Below are 16,205 nucleotides of genomic sequence, written 5' to 3'. Positions count from 1 at the left end.
TGTATGCAGATATTCAACAACTATTGACTGTGGATCAAGATGTGGGATTAAACGAGACTGATATATTCTTTTCCAGCAAATGGCCTAGTTTGCAGCTACACTTACTGGAGTCGTGTCAAAATCCAACATGCAAAACAAGTTTCCTATCTTGCTGTTATCCCCATGATTTGCAAGTTTTCCCATCTGGCTTTAAGAGCTGTTAAACAAACAAGTCTTAAGGCAAACACACACAAACAGACATTCACGATGCCGTCAACATTAATTCAGTTTTAAACGCGTTTAGTTTTATTAAGTCATTCTGCAGCCTCCTGGAAAAGAGACAAAGTCTTGATAAACCACTGCAAAACAAAAACACAAAGAGTGGAGACATAGTTAAAAACCAAGCATGATGGAGAGATAAATTGTAATGGCCTTTTTCAACCACAACTGTTCCAAGAACCAACTTCTGCAAACTAACTTTTATGCTGTTTGCATTTTCCCATCTGAATAACACAGAGGAGCAGTATCAAGCTGATAAAATATTTAAGAGTGACAGATTTGTTTGAGGCACAATTTTTGTACAAGACGAGACAACAGCACAGAGTCATTCATCATTCTTCCTAATCTAATGTTCCATGACTGTGTGATGTCTAAACTGATTTTAGAAAGCTGCTGTGCAGAGAGGGGGGGGGGGGGGGGGGGGGAGACTGAAAAAAAGCCATCAGTCTCTGAAGAACTGAAAACTCACTCAGTGTTTAAGTTGTTTTTCTGCTTTAGTACAAAACTGCACTGAAACAATAGGAGGTACATCTTGTCTCACCCAGTCCCTCACGTCACAATAGTAACAAAATGATCCCATAACAATTGCAATTATCATCCAAATTTCTAATACAGATACTAATAAAAATCACTCTGTGCTTGGAGTTGAGTTTTAACAGTCAGCAACATTTATTGAGGCAGATTCCACCCCATCAGTTGCTGTCCTGTGTAAGAAAACACTATGGGAGAATAAACCATTAAGAAGGTAAGAACTATGGCTCATGAACAAGAATGGAGCAAAGACTGCCAGGTAGTTCAAACAGACAAAACTGCTACACCAAACCAATCACCAGAATGAAAGCTGGCATTGTACGCTTCTGCAAACCACAGATATTTAATATTTGAATGTGCCGGATATGCTGAGACTTGATGTTTCAACAAGGCTGTGGTTATGTTCAGGCACAAAATCCACCTGGTCATGGTTAGGAAAATATCATGTTTGGCTTAAAATCCCCAGTTTTGGTGCCACGGTCGCCACTGGCTGGGATGTCTGGCTTAAAAAACAACCGGTTTTGTTGTTTGTTGGTCTTTTTAAGAATATGGATACATCTTCCATTGGAATGGGGACAAAGGAATTGACATCCTGTCTAGCTTTGGAGAGACTGACATATATTCTTATAAAGAAGGACAAGATCTTTATATGTGGAGCCCTTATTTGGACCTCTTGGGCACTCATGATTTTGAATAAGTTGAAGCTTTTTGCAAATTAATGCACTATTTATCTTTTTCTTTCTTGCCAAAGTTGGGGATATCATACTTATTTTCTCTGTTGAATGTTGCTGTTCATGTTTATTGTTTAAAAACTCAATCAAAAAAGATTGTTAAAAGGAAATCATCTGCAATTTGGCAGCCATCTTTCGTAGATGTCACTCTATCCATCATTCTCTCCAACTCCCTATGACAAAGGCAGCTCATATACATGTAATCTCAACTACGTCACTTTAGAAACATTGATGTGATACACATGAAACGTACAAATGTAACGTATCCCAGGTTTGCAGAGATGTACAATTCCAACATTTTCTTCTGGCAACTAGGCAGGTAACACTCATGAATACACATACAGGGCAATGAATTCAAACCCTGTATTTGCGCGTCTTTGATCACTCTAACTCTCTGCCATGCATGCTGCCGCACCTCTCACCTGGCAACTGTTACTGCTGCCGCTGTTTAGTGTCGCTTTGAGAGGAGTGCCAAGGTCAAACATCATACACCAAATAGCCACTGTACTCTACATTCACACTGTTGAAGGTTTTCCAATGTTGAGCAACAGAGGTTAAGTAAAAACCATGCTACAGCAGTCAAGATGCTCCACAAAAACTTGCTGCTTTACTCATCTGAACATTTCCTTACAATGAGCTCATGCAGTAAAATTAAAGTTGCTGATGTTTTAAGATGTAATTAATCTCTATATGACAGATAAGGCAGACCTAAATGCCAAAACCCTCCACACAGTCTGTGTATGTGGGCATCTTTGAATGTGGGAGTGTTTGTGTACAGGTCCAGTCACCATATCAGACCACAGCGTTGCCAACCAGCTGACGCCACAAGCAGGAAGAACTGATTGCACACACTGACTTCAGTATGGTGTAAACACAACTCATCATGTCGCTAAGCAACCTGAAAACGCCTCCACCTTCCCAGTAGCCATGAACAGTGAACGAGAGTGAGCTGTACGATAAAGAAACTAACTCAACTCAAGTAAGAAAGAAAGCAGAGTAGAGTGGCTTAAATTCCACTTCAGATTATTTAACTTCCAACAGTAGAAAAAAACCATTATGTTGAGTTGAGTTTTCGCTACAGGGCTGTTCTGTTCTCAGAGTGGAGACAAAGAGCGATCGGAGCTGGCGTGGCACTACACGACTGACCCACTTGTGCCCCCAACCATGCCATCCAAAAAGCTGGCAGACTCACAGCCGTTCACTCAGCTGGCTTTTAAAGTGACTTAAGAGACTTGCCAGCACTGCTTTATTTTGACTGTAGTGGAGCCCTTTGATGTCCACACTCATTTCTCCTCACAATACATTCAACGAGCCAACTATAACTTTACCTAATGTGTAAGGACTATGCACACGCAAACACACAGTGACCACCACCTACAGAGCAGCTTCCTACACCTGCCGGGGACATTTTTTTCTCAGTTTCAAATTAAACTGTCTGAAATTGCTTCATGTATATTCATCCCCTCCCTATTCATTATTGATGCCCTGAGCCTAGCCACAGTGCTGAGGCCAGACAGATTGACTTCTGGCATCTCACGCCTTCTCAACACCTTCACCTCCTCGTCATTTTCACAGCATCAGCTGCTCCAATAAAACCTGCCTCGGAATAACACCACAAGCAATAATGACATTTCTTATTTTTTTTAAACTAAACTTTCTGAATAAGGGGAGATGTAGAAGGGAAATTTAGGCAAAAAAACCCCCACAGATTTACTGGTCAGCATTGTCGCCTCACCTGAAGTGGGGGAGCCCTTCTGTGCAGAGTTTGCATGTTCTCCCCATGTCAGCGTGGGTATTCCAGCTTCCTCCCACAGTCCAAAGACATGCAGGTTAATTGGTGACTCTAAATTGTCCGTAGGTGTGAATGTCAGTGTGAATGGTTGTCTGTCTCTATGTGTCAGCCCTGTCCCTCATTTGCGTATTTAAACATAAAATTTCTGAAAACTTGTAATCCAAAAAAATAATAGCCTTGATATGAGTCATTTGTAGTGTCTTGTTTTTGGTCTAAAAATGTATTGAATTTCACTATACATATCTATGAATGCCATTTTCTCAAATTAAGTTTTTTCCTCATACTCTGAAGCAGAAATCTGCACTTCAGTAGCACAGCAAACCTTCCAGTTTTATTCCTATCTACATTCTGAAGGTTTTTGCCAATGGGTTTGTTTATACACTACTCACAGCCTGATTTCTGTTGTTTTCCCCCCTAAAAACATGGTCAACATCTATTTTTATGGCTGTTAGCAGTATTTTCTGATTTATGCAGTGATAGAAAGAGATCTCTCAAAACCTTTAACAAAATGTCAACATAATGAAACAAGAATTTTGTATCTGGCTTCATCCAGTGTTCGGATTTCTCCTCTAAAAATATTTCATTAGATAATGCACCATTTGGACATTTAGACATAACATTTTGGAAATCAGCTGGGGAAGTTCCATGGTCATTTCTATTAGTTAAATTAATGAAATTACCAAAATACACACTGACAAAAAGTCAAACTGAAGTGCTTCACTTGTCTTAATATCTATCTATATCTCTTAGTTAAAACCTCTACCCTATTCACCAGCAGTGTCTCCCTTTAACTCCAGTATTTATCAGCATACAGGTAAATACGTGACATGTACGGTCGTGGCCTTTGCCCTCATACTTTGTATTTGGCTGTTGTGATTTTCTGAATACAAAAGAATAATCTGGTCAAGAATGGCAGCCTAATAACTAAATGCAAATTCAAATGTAAATGTAACTCTTTGCATACTCTCCCTTGAACCAAGCAGGCAGAACCATTTATATACACCTGTCACAGGAGGACAAAGTACTAGATTGCCTGCAGTATATTGTCCTTGGAGTTTAAACGCTCTGCTCAACAACAGAGTGGCCTTGATGGTAGCCACTGGAAAGACATCAAACCAACCACCATACCAAATTCACCTCCACACTGTTAGACAGCAGCATTCCAACAGATCTGTACATCAGCTGATAGTCCTAGTAATGGATTATGTTTCCCAAATCTATCCGAAATTTTGATCCTTTGATCCGCAGTGTAATCTGTTTCCCCACCCTGGATGCTAGCCAAAGGGAACTCTGAGCTAAAAGATTCTGATTGGCTTTGTCGTGACCTCTAGCACCCACCCTTCAACTCTAGCTGTTTGTCCCTCAGGGGTCAATGCGGGTCAGCTTCGTAATTAATCACACAGTCGGATGAATGGCAGGACTTTGCCCATAAACTCGCAGCACGGTGGTGCACTACAAGGGAAGACCACCCTTTAATCAGAGGAGGTTCACACTCCAGCGTCGGGAAAAGCAGCTTCTCTGCACAAGTGTTCTTTAGCGATACTTTATCAGCACCAAGGGTGCTGTGTAACGGCTCAGAGGGGCATCAACACATGAAGTTGCTTGACAGCAACACCACCACAAGACAATGTGTCTCTGTCTAACACACATAAACATTAGTCCCAACAGACTCATGATCAAGTACAGCCTTAAAGCATGACACAGATACTAAGCGAGGACATCTCACGGCACACGGAAATCATTCTTGCACAATCAGCTGTTCATTCCCAGCCAGAAACGCACACATTCTTCCACACTAAGCATCTCATGGTATATTTAGAGCAGCGACAACTGCACGGCACATCTGCCTTTCCTTTCATTCCCAGTGGCACGCTGGGAGGACCACATGACATCCATGCACATTAACACACACGCATGCCCTCACTCTATGTCCGTCTCACATGTTGTCAAGACCTGAAGACACTTATCAGAGTGAAATAAATCACACTTACACTTGCCATCATGCTCAGAATCTTCACTCAGATGAGAAGAGAGGACACAGAGAAAAAGCAGAGCCTTACCAGTGAGAGCCCGTCCACAGGAGACACCAGGGTACGGAAGAGAGAGAAATGTGTCTGCCCGACGAAAACCCAACGAGAGCCGCCTCCCCGTGCTCCGCCACCAAATCAATTTCACACTCTCTCACCTCCCCGCCACTGTGATGTCATTCATTCATCCGTTTCCCCCGTAGCCATGGCAACTCTGCCGCTTGGAGCAGTTCATTCTTTTACATCTGTCTTGCTCTCTCTCCTTTTTACGTCCCTCCCCCCTCTCCAGACCCCGGTGAACCCAGCCCACTTACTCCATCTGAGGGGGTACAGTTACACCCCCATCCTCACAAGCACCCACCCCCCCTCTTCTCTGCTATCACATTGCTGGTGTAAAAAAACGAGTAGGAGGGTACAAAACACATAAAGGGGAGGCGCCTGGATTCACCTCATGAAGCGCACACGCCCTGAAGAGTTTGTGGTCAACGGGCGCACTTTTGTCAAGGCTCTCCCATAAAGACAGAAGTGGCAGACAAAGAGAACTGGGAGACACAACAGAGCCTGAATAGGTGCGCCTGGAAATCTCCCGTTTTGGCGTGAGCCAGCTGTCTCATTTCCACAGAGACATGCAGACAAACAACACATAAGAGAGCCTAAATGCTGATGCACAGATGTGTGTATGTCTGCATCTCCCTCACACACTCAGACACACATATGCACAAACACTTGGCCCGGCACTGTAGTGTGAGGTGATGAATAGTTAATGACCACCACCATAATTACTATGGTGCCCCTCTGCTAATCATCCCCATGTTGACCTTGGGAAAGGGGGAGGAAAATCTGGTCACTGAGAGACAAATCAAACAAAGACGCACACTTGCGCACACCACCACCCTGTTTGAAGCTGCCTCCTTTATTCAATTTTGAGCCCCCAGTCCACATTTCCCTTCGCAGCAAGCCCTCTCTTCAAAACCACCACAGGCTTCTGATGTTCATCGCTGCCTTACTTAGACCACTTCACCCTGCACTCCTACCAATCACCACCCTGCTGTTTTCATATTTGAAATCTTCCATCTGCATCTCCCTCCCCTGCCTACTTTCATCTTCACCTGCAGGTCTGACACAGACCCTGAAAAGTATTCAACCACATGGACAAAGACGGGCACATTAAAAACAGTAACACATATAAGGGTAACAGGGGATTATGGCCTGGAGTGGGACACAGGACACAGAGGGAGAGGTTAATTAGGCGTTTACCAAGTAAATCAAGAAATGTAAAGAGAGAAAGAAAAAGAGGGGTCTCTCTGAAAAACAGGGATCTCCTCTCTGCAACATCTCTTCACACATCATCTGGTTTTTAATTAGCTTCCTGTGCTTTCCCCTTAAAAATCTCTCCATCTGTCTGCATCAGTCCCGTGCTCGCCATTCTTAATCTCTCTGTTGCTTCTCGCATAATGAATGAAGCGACACATTTTTGCTCCTCTGCTTTATTTTCATGTGCAGTCAGTTTACTTCAGCTGTTGATTGATGAATGCTGACAAAAACTTATGTCTAATAAAAGTTCTGATTTGAATACATGCATCTTGCAGTCTGTTCTCCTTGCAGAAATTTGAGCCCATATTTTTCTGTTGTAGCTCAGTGCACTTTGAGACTTATCTCCAGCACTGATGAACACATTCAACCACAATGACCTAAATGAATTAATTTACTGAATTAATAGTTTTAATGGGTTAGATAACTGGCCAGACTAGGAAGCAAAGTGTTCCTCTCTTCAGTCTGTGACTTGGTATAAATACTAATATTCAACATATAGCAGGCCGGCTGTCGAAATGTCTCTTGGGCTGCATTGACAGGATGGCAGGAGACATACCTGCACACCAAAAAAGGATCACAGGCAGAGATCAATGCCAGAAAATGTCAATGTATTCAGAACATCCATGCGCAAAAAGAACGGTGCTCAAAGGGCAAAAATAAAAAAAAAAGCAAAGGTTTCAGTCCTCGACTATCATCAGTGCTACTGATATGTGTGCTTCACAGAACAGATATGGACACAGACAGAGCGACAGGCTTCATTCACACCAAATCAGGTGCGGTACAGTCTCACTCTCCCCAAATAAGCCGAGGCTTGTTGCAACAAGTTGTGACAGATGCAACTTTTAGAAAACACAACCTGACGTCACGCTGTGGTGTTCAATCACGTACTGTAACAGGTGATCAGACCCAAAGACGCCGCAGTCCACAGGAATAAGTAATACAGTCTCTTTCTACCATTAAATATTCTAATAAGGTAAAAACAAAGTATGTAGTAACAGCTCATGTGTAAAGGAGAGTGCTTGATCTTTAAACCCAACATAAGTAAACTTACACTTAGTTGCTGAGACGAGGAGATTGGCTTTCTCCGCTCCCTAAAAATGGGTCATTTAAGTGGCACTCCCACACTGCCACACATCCCTGCGGCCGCAACACCAGATTTGTTATGAATGCAGCCTTAGTCTGTGAGAACTGTCCTGATATGAACTCTGACTTTGCAATAATGCCAAGAGTCTGACTGCAGACTCTTCGTCTGTAGACACAGTTACAAAGAACTAGGCAGTGTCTGGCCTCACATGAAGCTGTAGCAGTAGCCAGGCTGCAACACCATGAAAATCAGCCTTAACATGGACCTTACTACACTTTCTTACTGTTATCAGTTCGGTATTACTGTGAGGTACGGTCATGGCTCTAGTTGAGCTGAACTCCCTCTACTCTGGAATAGGGTCAATTGGCAAATCTAAGAAGGATGAACAGAGGTGGAGGTTAAAACACAGATAGAGAGGCGGGCGAGGTTCAGGGGTGAGTGTGTATTTAATCTCTGAATTAAGGTCCATCAGAGGCATGGAATTACCTGACTAGTGGTTCAAATCACACACATACGCACACACCTGAGGAGGGAACCTGTAATCCAAAGCCGAGGCAATTCCCTTCACAGTATGGTTGGAGATGTAGCTTTACCTTGACATCATCATCCCTCTCTTCAGAACCCTTATCTGCACTTACAGAAATGAGCAGCGAATACAACGAATATGAAACTGACTGACAGTCTTTTATCGCCCCTTCTTCTGTACCTTCTCTTCCTCTTCACCACTCGCACTACCCCTCACCTCAATTCCTCTCTATTTTCCATCACTGCGCTCCACCATCAATCCCGCTTTGCTGCATGGCAGTCTTTTTCTCAACTATCTTCCTTACACGCTCTACTTCTCGCCTCGCTCTTTCATCCACACACCCTCCAACTCTCTCATCCCCTGCGCTGCAGACAACAGTCTGACAGGGGCCGTAGGAGATTAGCATGATAGTAGGTGGGAGTGTATCATAGCATTGTAAGAGGGGGGGCATCATGCCCCATTAATCATTGACCTAATTTGATTAGGGTTGAATGTGAGCGATGACATGTTTGAAATCAAACACACAAACATCACAGCCAGACGTTATCTTTCATCTCGGCGTAAACTTCCCCCATGGCTTCTCACATAGATCAAAGCCGCGTTTTTTTTTTTAAAGGGAATGCTTAACCAGTCCTGTTCATAATCATTTGCATGGCGCTGCAGCTGGGCTCATACTCAGCCATCTAATATACACTGTCTAGCTGCAGGCAAGAGAACCTGGTAGGTGGACAAGTGTTTATAATGCAAGGAGGAGGGTCCATGTGCGCATGTGTGTGTGTGTGTGTGTGTGAGAGTATGAGCTTGTGCTGGAGGCTTGATACTGATGGGAGCAGGAAAGCGGTTACATTTCATGCACCTGCCCTCATACACCTTCCAAAGAGGGGAGAGCACCAGCTGCTCCTTGAGCTGCTCTTCCCGCCTCCCCACCTCTTTCTAAAAGAGACCTTTACTATCCTTCTATCATCAACCTTGCCATGTCACACAATCAAGTCAGTTCAGCTCCCACTCCTACACACAGGATTACCTTCATAACATCCAAGCACCTGTACCTATCAGGTGCTCTTATTCCCTCTCCACAAGCACAAATCCAGCACTGTTTGCTCAATTTTTATATAAAACGCAGCTCTCCCACTCCATTTTAGGGCACAAACAGGCCAGAAATGTACATACATGTTCACATACACAGCATAAATGAAGCAGGAACAAGTCCTGACAAGCCCAGACACTGACCCTGACACTGATGTCCCTTATTGACACGGTGTCCAATAATAACCCTGGAAAGGAAACAAAGTCTGCAAGGCCGGCAGTCACATGCCAGCAGCAGCAACCCTGCATTAAAATGAGGAAGTCTTCTATAGAAAGATGAGGTCACACGGGGAACGCCCTCCCCCTCCTCTGACAAAGACTACTATCATATAGAGCTTGGTCGACCGGTGCAACTATTTAGTATTGGATTCATGTAGACTCCTCTGCTTTGATGACATTGTTTCATCAGATGCAGGAAAATCTCAGACCAAAGGTTTGGATTTAATCTTAGCCTGCTGGAAGTGTTCCACGCCCAAATGACATGTTGCTGCTGCTGCTGCCAGCAGTGCTTCCCACCACCTGTCATTAGCTTTAGCTGCTGTTTGAAGCTGCCAACTGCCCGCTCCCATGGGCCTCACTTATAAGAATAGTCTGGGATTTCGTCTTCATCTCAGAATTACTTTTCAACTCATGCGGTCACCTGAGATAAAGAGGAAGAAGAGGCCGATAAGAAAGGTTTTAGACTATGTCTACTGTTTATTTTATCTCTATTTATTACATTTTCAGTAATTTAACACCATCTAAATGGGTTGATAGGACATTATTAATTGACTTGTTACTGTCAAAAGACTCTTTGAAACAAAGATTAAGTCAAATAGATTAACCCCAGACAATTTTGTCTTATTTTATTCAAGAAATTATCATTGACATAAATGACATTTTCTTGAGTTTCTTAAACATGAATTCCACCAGGTCATGGCTACATAAGCCGCTACTGAACACACCTGAACCTCTGACCTAACTGTCAGTGTCTGCATTATGGTTAATGTAGGCACAAGGTTTTTACAGGTAAGGGGCCGCACACATGCCTTGTCTTTAACTGCCTGACAAACACGAGATGGGGTGCTGGGTGCTACTTTAGTGCCTTTTAGCCAGCTTTCAAGAGCGCGGCGGTAGGATGCATCTGAGGCTGCTAAGTAACCTTAACAAGTACTGTATCGTAACCTATTTGCCTGAAATCCTGAGTGCAGAGTTGATCTTCTTCCAGGCCATGTTTGTGTGGGCATATCATGCGTGGGACAGGTGTAAAGCTCTGGTAGCTCTGCATCAAAACGATCAACTTTTCCATATTTATCACTGACTGATATTTACGGAAGATGGGAAAGATATCTGTCGGCTGTGATTGGTTGTTCCTCGTCACATGACATGTGGTGCGCACTGTTGCGTTCCAGAAGTTGAACTCTTTAGTTTATCTTCAGGTGCAGCCATTGCGCCCTGAAAAATAGGCGCTCAAGAACATGTGCGTGCTGCAACGGCGTTGCTCTGGCGTTTGAGCGCGCAATCCTCATTGAAAACAATGAATTTGAGCGCACAAAAAAATGTGGCATGTCCAAGAAGACGGCCTAAGAAAACTGTGTCAGATAAGAAAGCAGTGATTTTGATTTTTTTTTAAACTGTGTATTATGAGTCTGTCAATGTTATAATGCTGAGTTCACACGGGATGCGAAAGCGTTGCAAAGCGTGGCGATATTCCATGGAGCACTGCCTGCTTCCTTTCAGCGCCCATGTTAACCAGTCAGACTGTTCATATGATATGCTGCAGCCCTGAGCTCTGTGACTGGCTCGAGATTTGTAGCGATAGTTTCGATGTCTGGTCTATATTTTTCTGCGAGCCACGATCAAATCTGGTAACAAAACACATTGATAAGCTATCATAAACAATATAAAGGATATTTTAGATATGATATAAATGATGTGATTGTTTTTACATGATAAACTAAGTATCCCATGATTCCAAATTTTTGTCAGTTGTATCTAAACAAAGAGACAAGCAGACACACACACAAGCAAACAGAGACAGATCTATACGAGTGATTAGAAAAGAATAGAAGAGCAGAATCTCTTGCTTGTGGTGTCTGACTGCTAACGGGCCGCTCCACGACAATTGATATATTGCATTTCCAGTGATAAATGACACACATCTGTCTAAAGTAATAACTCATTAATTATAAAAAGCCCATATTGGTGTGGATTACATTTTGCAATAATCAGATTTAAGGGTGAAACTAATCTAAGGCTTCCCCAGATGAATGGTAACCCACTTAATCCCATCCCAACCCCCCTGCTGTCTGCCCAGTCAGCTGTCTGCCTTCTGACGTCAGGCCCATGAAATGCATCCATCTACTCAGTGTACATGTATGTGTATGTATGCGAGTGTTATTAGAAGAGCTGCAAAGGAAATCCAGTAAGAGTGGTAACTGGCCAGTCCCATCTAAGAATAGATCAGCTGGTGGACAGACCAAGGGTTAGACATAAAAAACATAGACAAAAGCTTTTGATGAACAGGCCCACAGTTAGAGGTGTTAGCAAACAGGAAGTCTTCACCAATTTGACTCGACTGATGAGACAGCAGACGGGAATATTCCAGGTAGCAGGTGGTAGCTGTCGTTTCTAGTTTATCCGCTCTGAATTTTATGTAGCTGTGACTTTCACGACCACACCACACTACCTCACAGACCTCTGTGTGAACAAGTATTCCCCTCCTTAATCATGCATAAAAGGTGCCATTTAAATCTTGCCAAAGCCACGGGGCCTCAGCACCGCTACACAGTCGGTGGGCTACTTTACATGAGTGAAACAGTAGGGGGGAGGGCTGTATATTCCTTGAACACCTCTGGAGCTCTGACAGCAGCAGATCCATCAAAAAGCTTTCTTGCGGGGAAAAGTCTTTGCGCAACCATCCTGTGCTCCTCCACCTCCTGCTCTTCGTCATCGTCCCGTCTTGCTCATAAATCAACCCATAATTATCAGGGAGGGTGGTGACTAAGTCTTGAGACCATGTGGCTCAACAGCTGACCACAGCACAGGGGACTGGGCTGCGTCTTTGACACAGACCCACAGACTGCAGCTTCAAGACATCAGCCTCTTGCCGGCTACACCCAGAGACCAGCGCAGCATGCTTTGCCATGTTTCAAAGAGGAGAAATATTAAAGAAAAAAAAGACAAGCCAGAAGGCAACAGCTGGAAAATAGCATTATGGAACCATGTGGCTGAGATAATCTTTCCAGTTTAAAGAGAGTGATACCTCCATGCAACGCTGCCGCACACAGAGGCCCGCAATCTGGCTGAGCAGGAGGACAGATGGGTGAAGCACACGCACAAACGCACATCTTGTTGAAAGGGTGGCTGTGTCTAAAATGGCTGGTCCACCCTGTAAACCAGTTTAGCGTGATTGATTTTTTTTTTACAGTGTTTAACAGTTACAACTCTGCATCATATTGTCCCAAGGGTTTAACACCAACAACTTCAACACACATGCACACACACTCTCTCAGACACACACACACACAGCCCTCAGCCATCTGAATGAGCCCATCTGTGAGCTCCTGTGAAACAAAAGCAGAGTTTTGTGGGTTGACACAGGCTGAGTTATGTTCTGTCTGCTACTCAGCGGCGTTCTGTCACACCAAGCAGGAGAAGCTTTACACACTGTTGTCCTCTCCGTCACCTTACTGCTCTTTTCTTTCTCCCCGTACAATGTTTACTTTTCCTGTTTTTTACCTTTCCTGATTTTCTTGTCTCTAATACAACCGACACACCGGCAGAAGCTGCGCACATCACACAACCGCACAGCATTTGGGTGAAAGCCGCCCAAGGTCCTCTGAATCTGGGACGATTCCCAACTGACATCCAGCACCCCAAAGGCTTTTTGGAGGAGAGTTGTGTTTGTGTGTGCAGTGATCAAGCCAACAAACCTGTTTTCCTTTTTCTGTGCTGCCAGCCGGCACACATGCAACATCTCGGGGCAAACAACAGCACGCAAGACAGGGAAAAAAAAAAAAAAAAAAAAGGAGAAAGGAATAAAAGGCCAGTCTACAAACAGACGGTGGCCATTTAGGAAGAAGAATTGGTCTTTAACTTGGAAACCGTTTAAAGCAGAACGGATGAAGACGCAGGCACGCATTTCACTCTTACAGAAAGACATTCGTGCAAAGAATAAAGCATTGAAAATCATGGTGAGGACAAATTGCCAGTGGCTGAACACTGATCCATCAGGCCTTGTGTGAATGGTAAACACAGAGAAACTCACACAGCTAAACAACGCTGACGGACAAACAGGAGACAAGTGGCACCGTACCTCACTGTAACAGTTCCCCCGTAGTTCTTGATGCTTTCTTCCCAGCTAGGAAACAACATCCAGAGACAATCTGGTCTCAGCTGCAAAGATCTGAAACACTCAGAGAGAGACAGAGAGAGAGAGAAAGAAATCAACTCCCAGCTCTCTCTACATCTACACCCATAGGCTAAAATCCTCCACTGACATCCCATCAGAGAAAAAGGGGAGAGAGAGGGGAGTGTGCCAGTTTGGGTGAATGAGGGGGGGGAGTAGTTGAAAGGCAGAGAGAGCATGAGTCAGTGAGAAAGAGAGGGAGAGAGAGAGAGAGATTTAGGAGTTTGTCAGTGAGTGAGTGAGTGTGTGTGTGTGTGTGTGTGTGTGAGAGAGAAAAAAAAGAGAGTGAGACGGGAGTTTAAATCTCTAATTACAACTGCTTATCACAAGCCCATAAGCAGCTGGTGGGAATGAGTGACACTGGAGTTCATACACACGACTACACTGTGTTGCGTCTGAATCATGTGCGTGTGTGCATGCTAGGGGGAGGAGAACCAAACATTCAAACAATGGACTGAAAGTGAAACCGTATAGTGAAAACACAGGGACAAAAAAGCTGCGCAGTGCGAAAAGACAACTCCAACCTACTACGTGCCTTCTCCTCCCATTCCTTCGATCCTCTTAACTTAAGGATGGAAGGAGAAAGAGAATATTTGACTCAAGTAAAAACTGGGTCAGTAGTGTTGTTTGAATGTTTTATTTTTATTTGTTATACAGTGTTTTGTTTTATCTTCTAATTTTTAGCTATTACAATTTCTTGTATTATATGATGCACCTTCTACTTTTTAATCATGTTAACATGTATTGGGGCAGATCCTAACCCATCTGTCTCAACTGGAAAGCACTTTGGCTCAACTCCTGTTGTTTTTAAATGTGCTACATATACACTCACCTGCCACTTTATTAGGTACACCTTGCTAGTACCAGGTTGGACCCCTTTTGCCTCCAGAACTGCCTGAATCCTTGGTGTCATAGACTCAACAAGGTGCTGGAAACATCCCTCAGAGATGTTGGTCCATATTAACGTGATAGCATCACACAGTTGTCTGCACATCCATGATGCGAATCTCCCATCAGCAACAATACTCAGGTAGGCTGTGGTGTTTAAGCCATGCTCAGTTGGTACTAAGGGGCCCAAAGTGTGCCAAGAAAATATCCCCCACACCATTACACCACCACCACCACCAGCCTGAACCCTTGATACAAGGCAGGATGGATCCATGCTTTCATGTTGTTTACACCAAATTCTAACCCTACCAACTGAATGTGGCAGCAGAAATCCAGACTCATCAGACCAGACAACGTGTTTCCAATCTTCTATTGTCCAGTTTTGGTGAGCCTGTGTGAACTGTAGCCTCAGTTTCCTGTTGTTAGCTGACAGGAGTGGCACCTGGTGTGGTCTTCTGCTGCTGTAGCCCATCTGCTTCAAGGTTGGACGTGTTGTTGGTTCAGAGATGGTCTTCTGCAGACCTTGGTTGTAACCAGTGGTTATTTGAGTAACTGTTGCCTTTCTATCATCTTGAACCAGTCTGACCATTCTCCTCTGACCATCAACAAGGCATTTTCACCCAGAGAACTGCTGCTCACTGGATATTTTCCCTCTTCAGGACCATCCTCTGTAAACCCTAGAGATGGTTGTTTGTGAAAATCCCAGTAGATTTGGCCACATTCAACGTCACTTAAATCACCTTTCTTCCCCATTCTGATGCTTGGTTTGAACTTCAGCAGGTCATCTTGACCATGTCTACATGCCTTAATGCATTGAGTTGCTGCCATGAGATTGGATGATTTTCTATTTGTGTTAACGAGCAGTTGAAGAGGTGTAACTAATAAAGTGGATAGTGAGAGAAAATTAAAGTGACTTGACAATTATCAAATTAAATAACATCTTTCAGCTACAGAATTAAGTGCATTGACACAAAGAAAAACACTAGTGTTATGAAAATAGCAATGTGTGGATACATCTTGATTCTGAATATTTGAAACTGTTTCAATACTCGTTTTCAGCAGTATTGATACACTGGCACCAGCTGTGCTTTCTAACTCTCTCTGATTGTTAATGTTTACAACAGTTATTCTGCTGTTCTCTGCTACTAACCAAGAACAGTCCTTGTCTTGATATGACTTTGTCTTACCCTTTAATAAAAAGTTTAACTTGTATGCCCTCAATGTCAGATTTTCCCTATGGTATTAAAAATCCTATCAAATACTCATATTTTCAAGATATTGTATTGAAATTAGAAATTCTACTGCATGACAACACTAGTGCATAAAACTGATAATCAATTATCAATACAACCTCCTTTCTCAGTGTAGCCTACCAAGAACTAACCAGAGAAGGCGACACAACTGAAGACAATGACATAAAAATGAGCAACATTAAGACCCTTTCAAGACACCTTTTAACCAAATTTAGGACAGATTTTTGGACAAATAATGTTTTACTTGATTAAACATCGCAGGTAAGCATTGCAGGCAAGTGTATATGTGGTTTTGTGCAGAGTTAGTTTTACCTGTGTAAAAGAT

General features: G+C 43.3%; 1 protein-coding gene across 2 annotated transcripts in view; it reads right to left on the bottom strand.

Annotated features, from left to right (window-relative positions):
- Positions 1 to 13,761, bottom strand: part of myo16 (myosin XVI) — a 141,248-nt gene extending 127,487 nt beyond the window's left edge. The window contains exon 1 of one of the 2 annotated variants that reach the window (XM_033617373.2): positions 13,647 to 13,761. The gene's annotated coding sequence lies outside the window, so the exon portion shown is untranslated. Of the gene's footprint in view, positions 1 to 5,372; positions 5,492 to 13,646 lie in introns of those variants that run through there. The other variant, XM_078174548.1, reaches the window with a different exon arrangement.
- Positions 13,762 to 16,205: the final 2,444 nt, after the last annotated feature.

Source organism: Epinephelus lanceolatus, chromosome 14 (assembly GCF_041903045.1).
Source record: "Epinephelus lanceolatus isolate andai-2023 chromosome 14, ASM4190304v1, whole genome shotgun sequence".
Classification (NCBI taxonomy): Eukaryota; Metazoa; Chordata; class Actinopteri; order Perciformes; family Serranidae; genus Epinephelus; species Epinephelus lanceolatus.
This window is presented reverse-complemented; position numbering and strand designations above follow the sequence as displayed.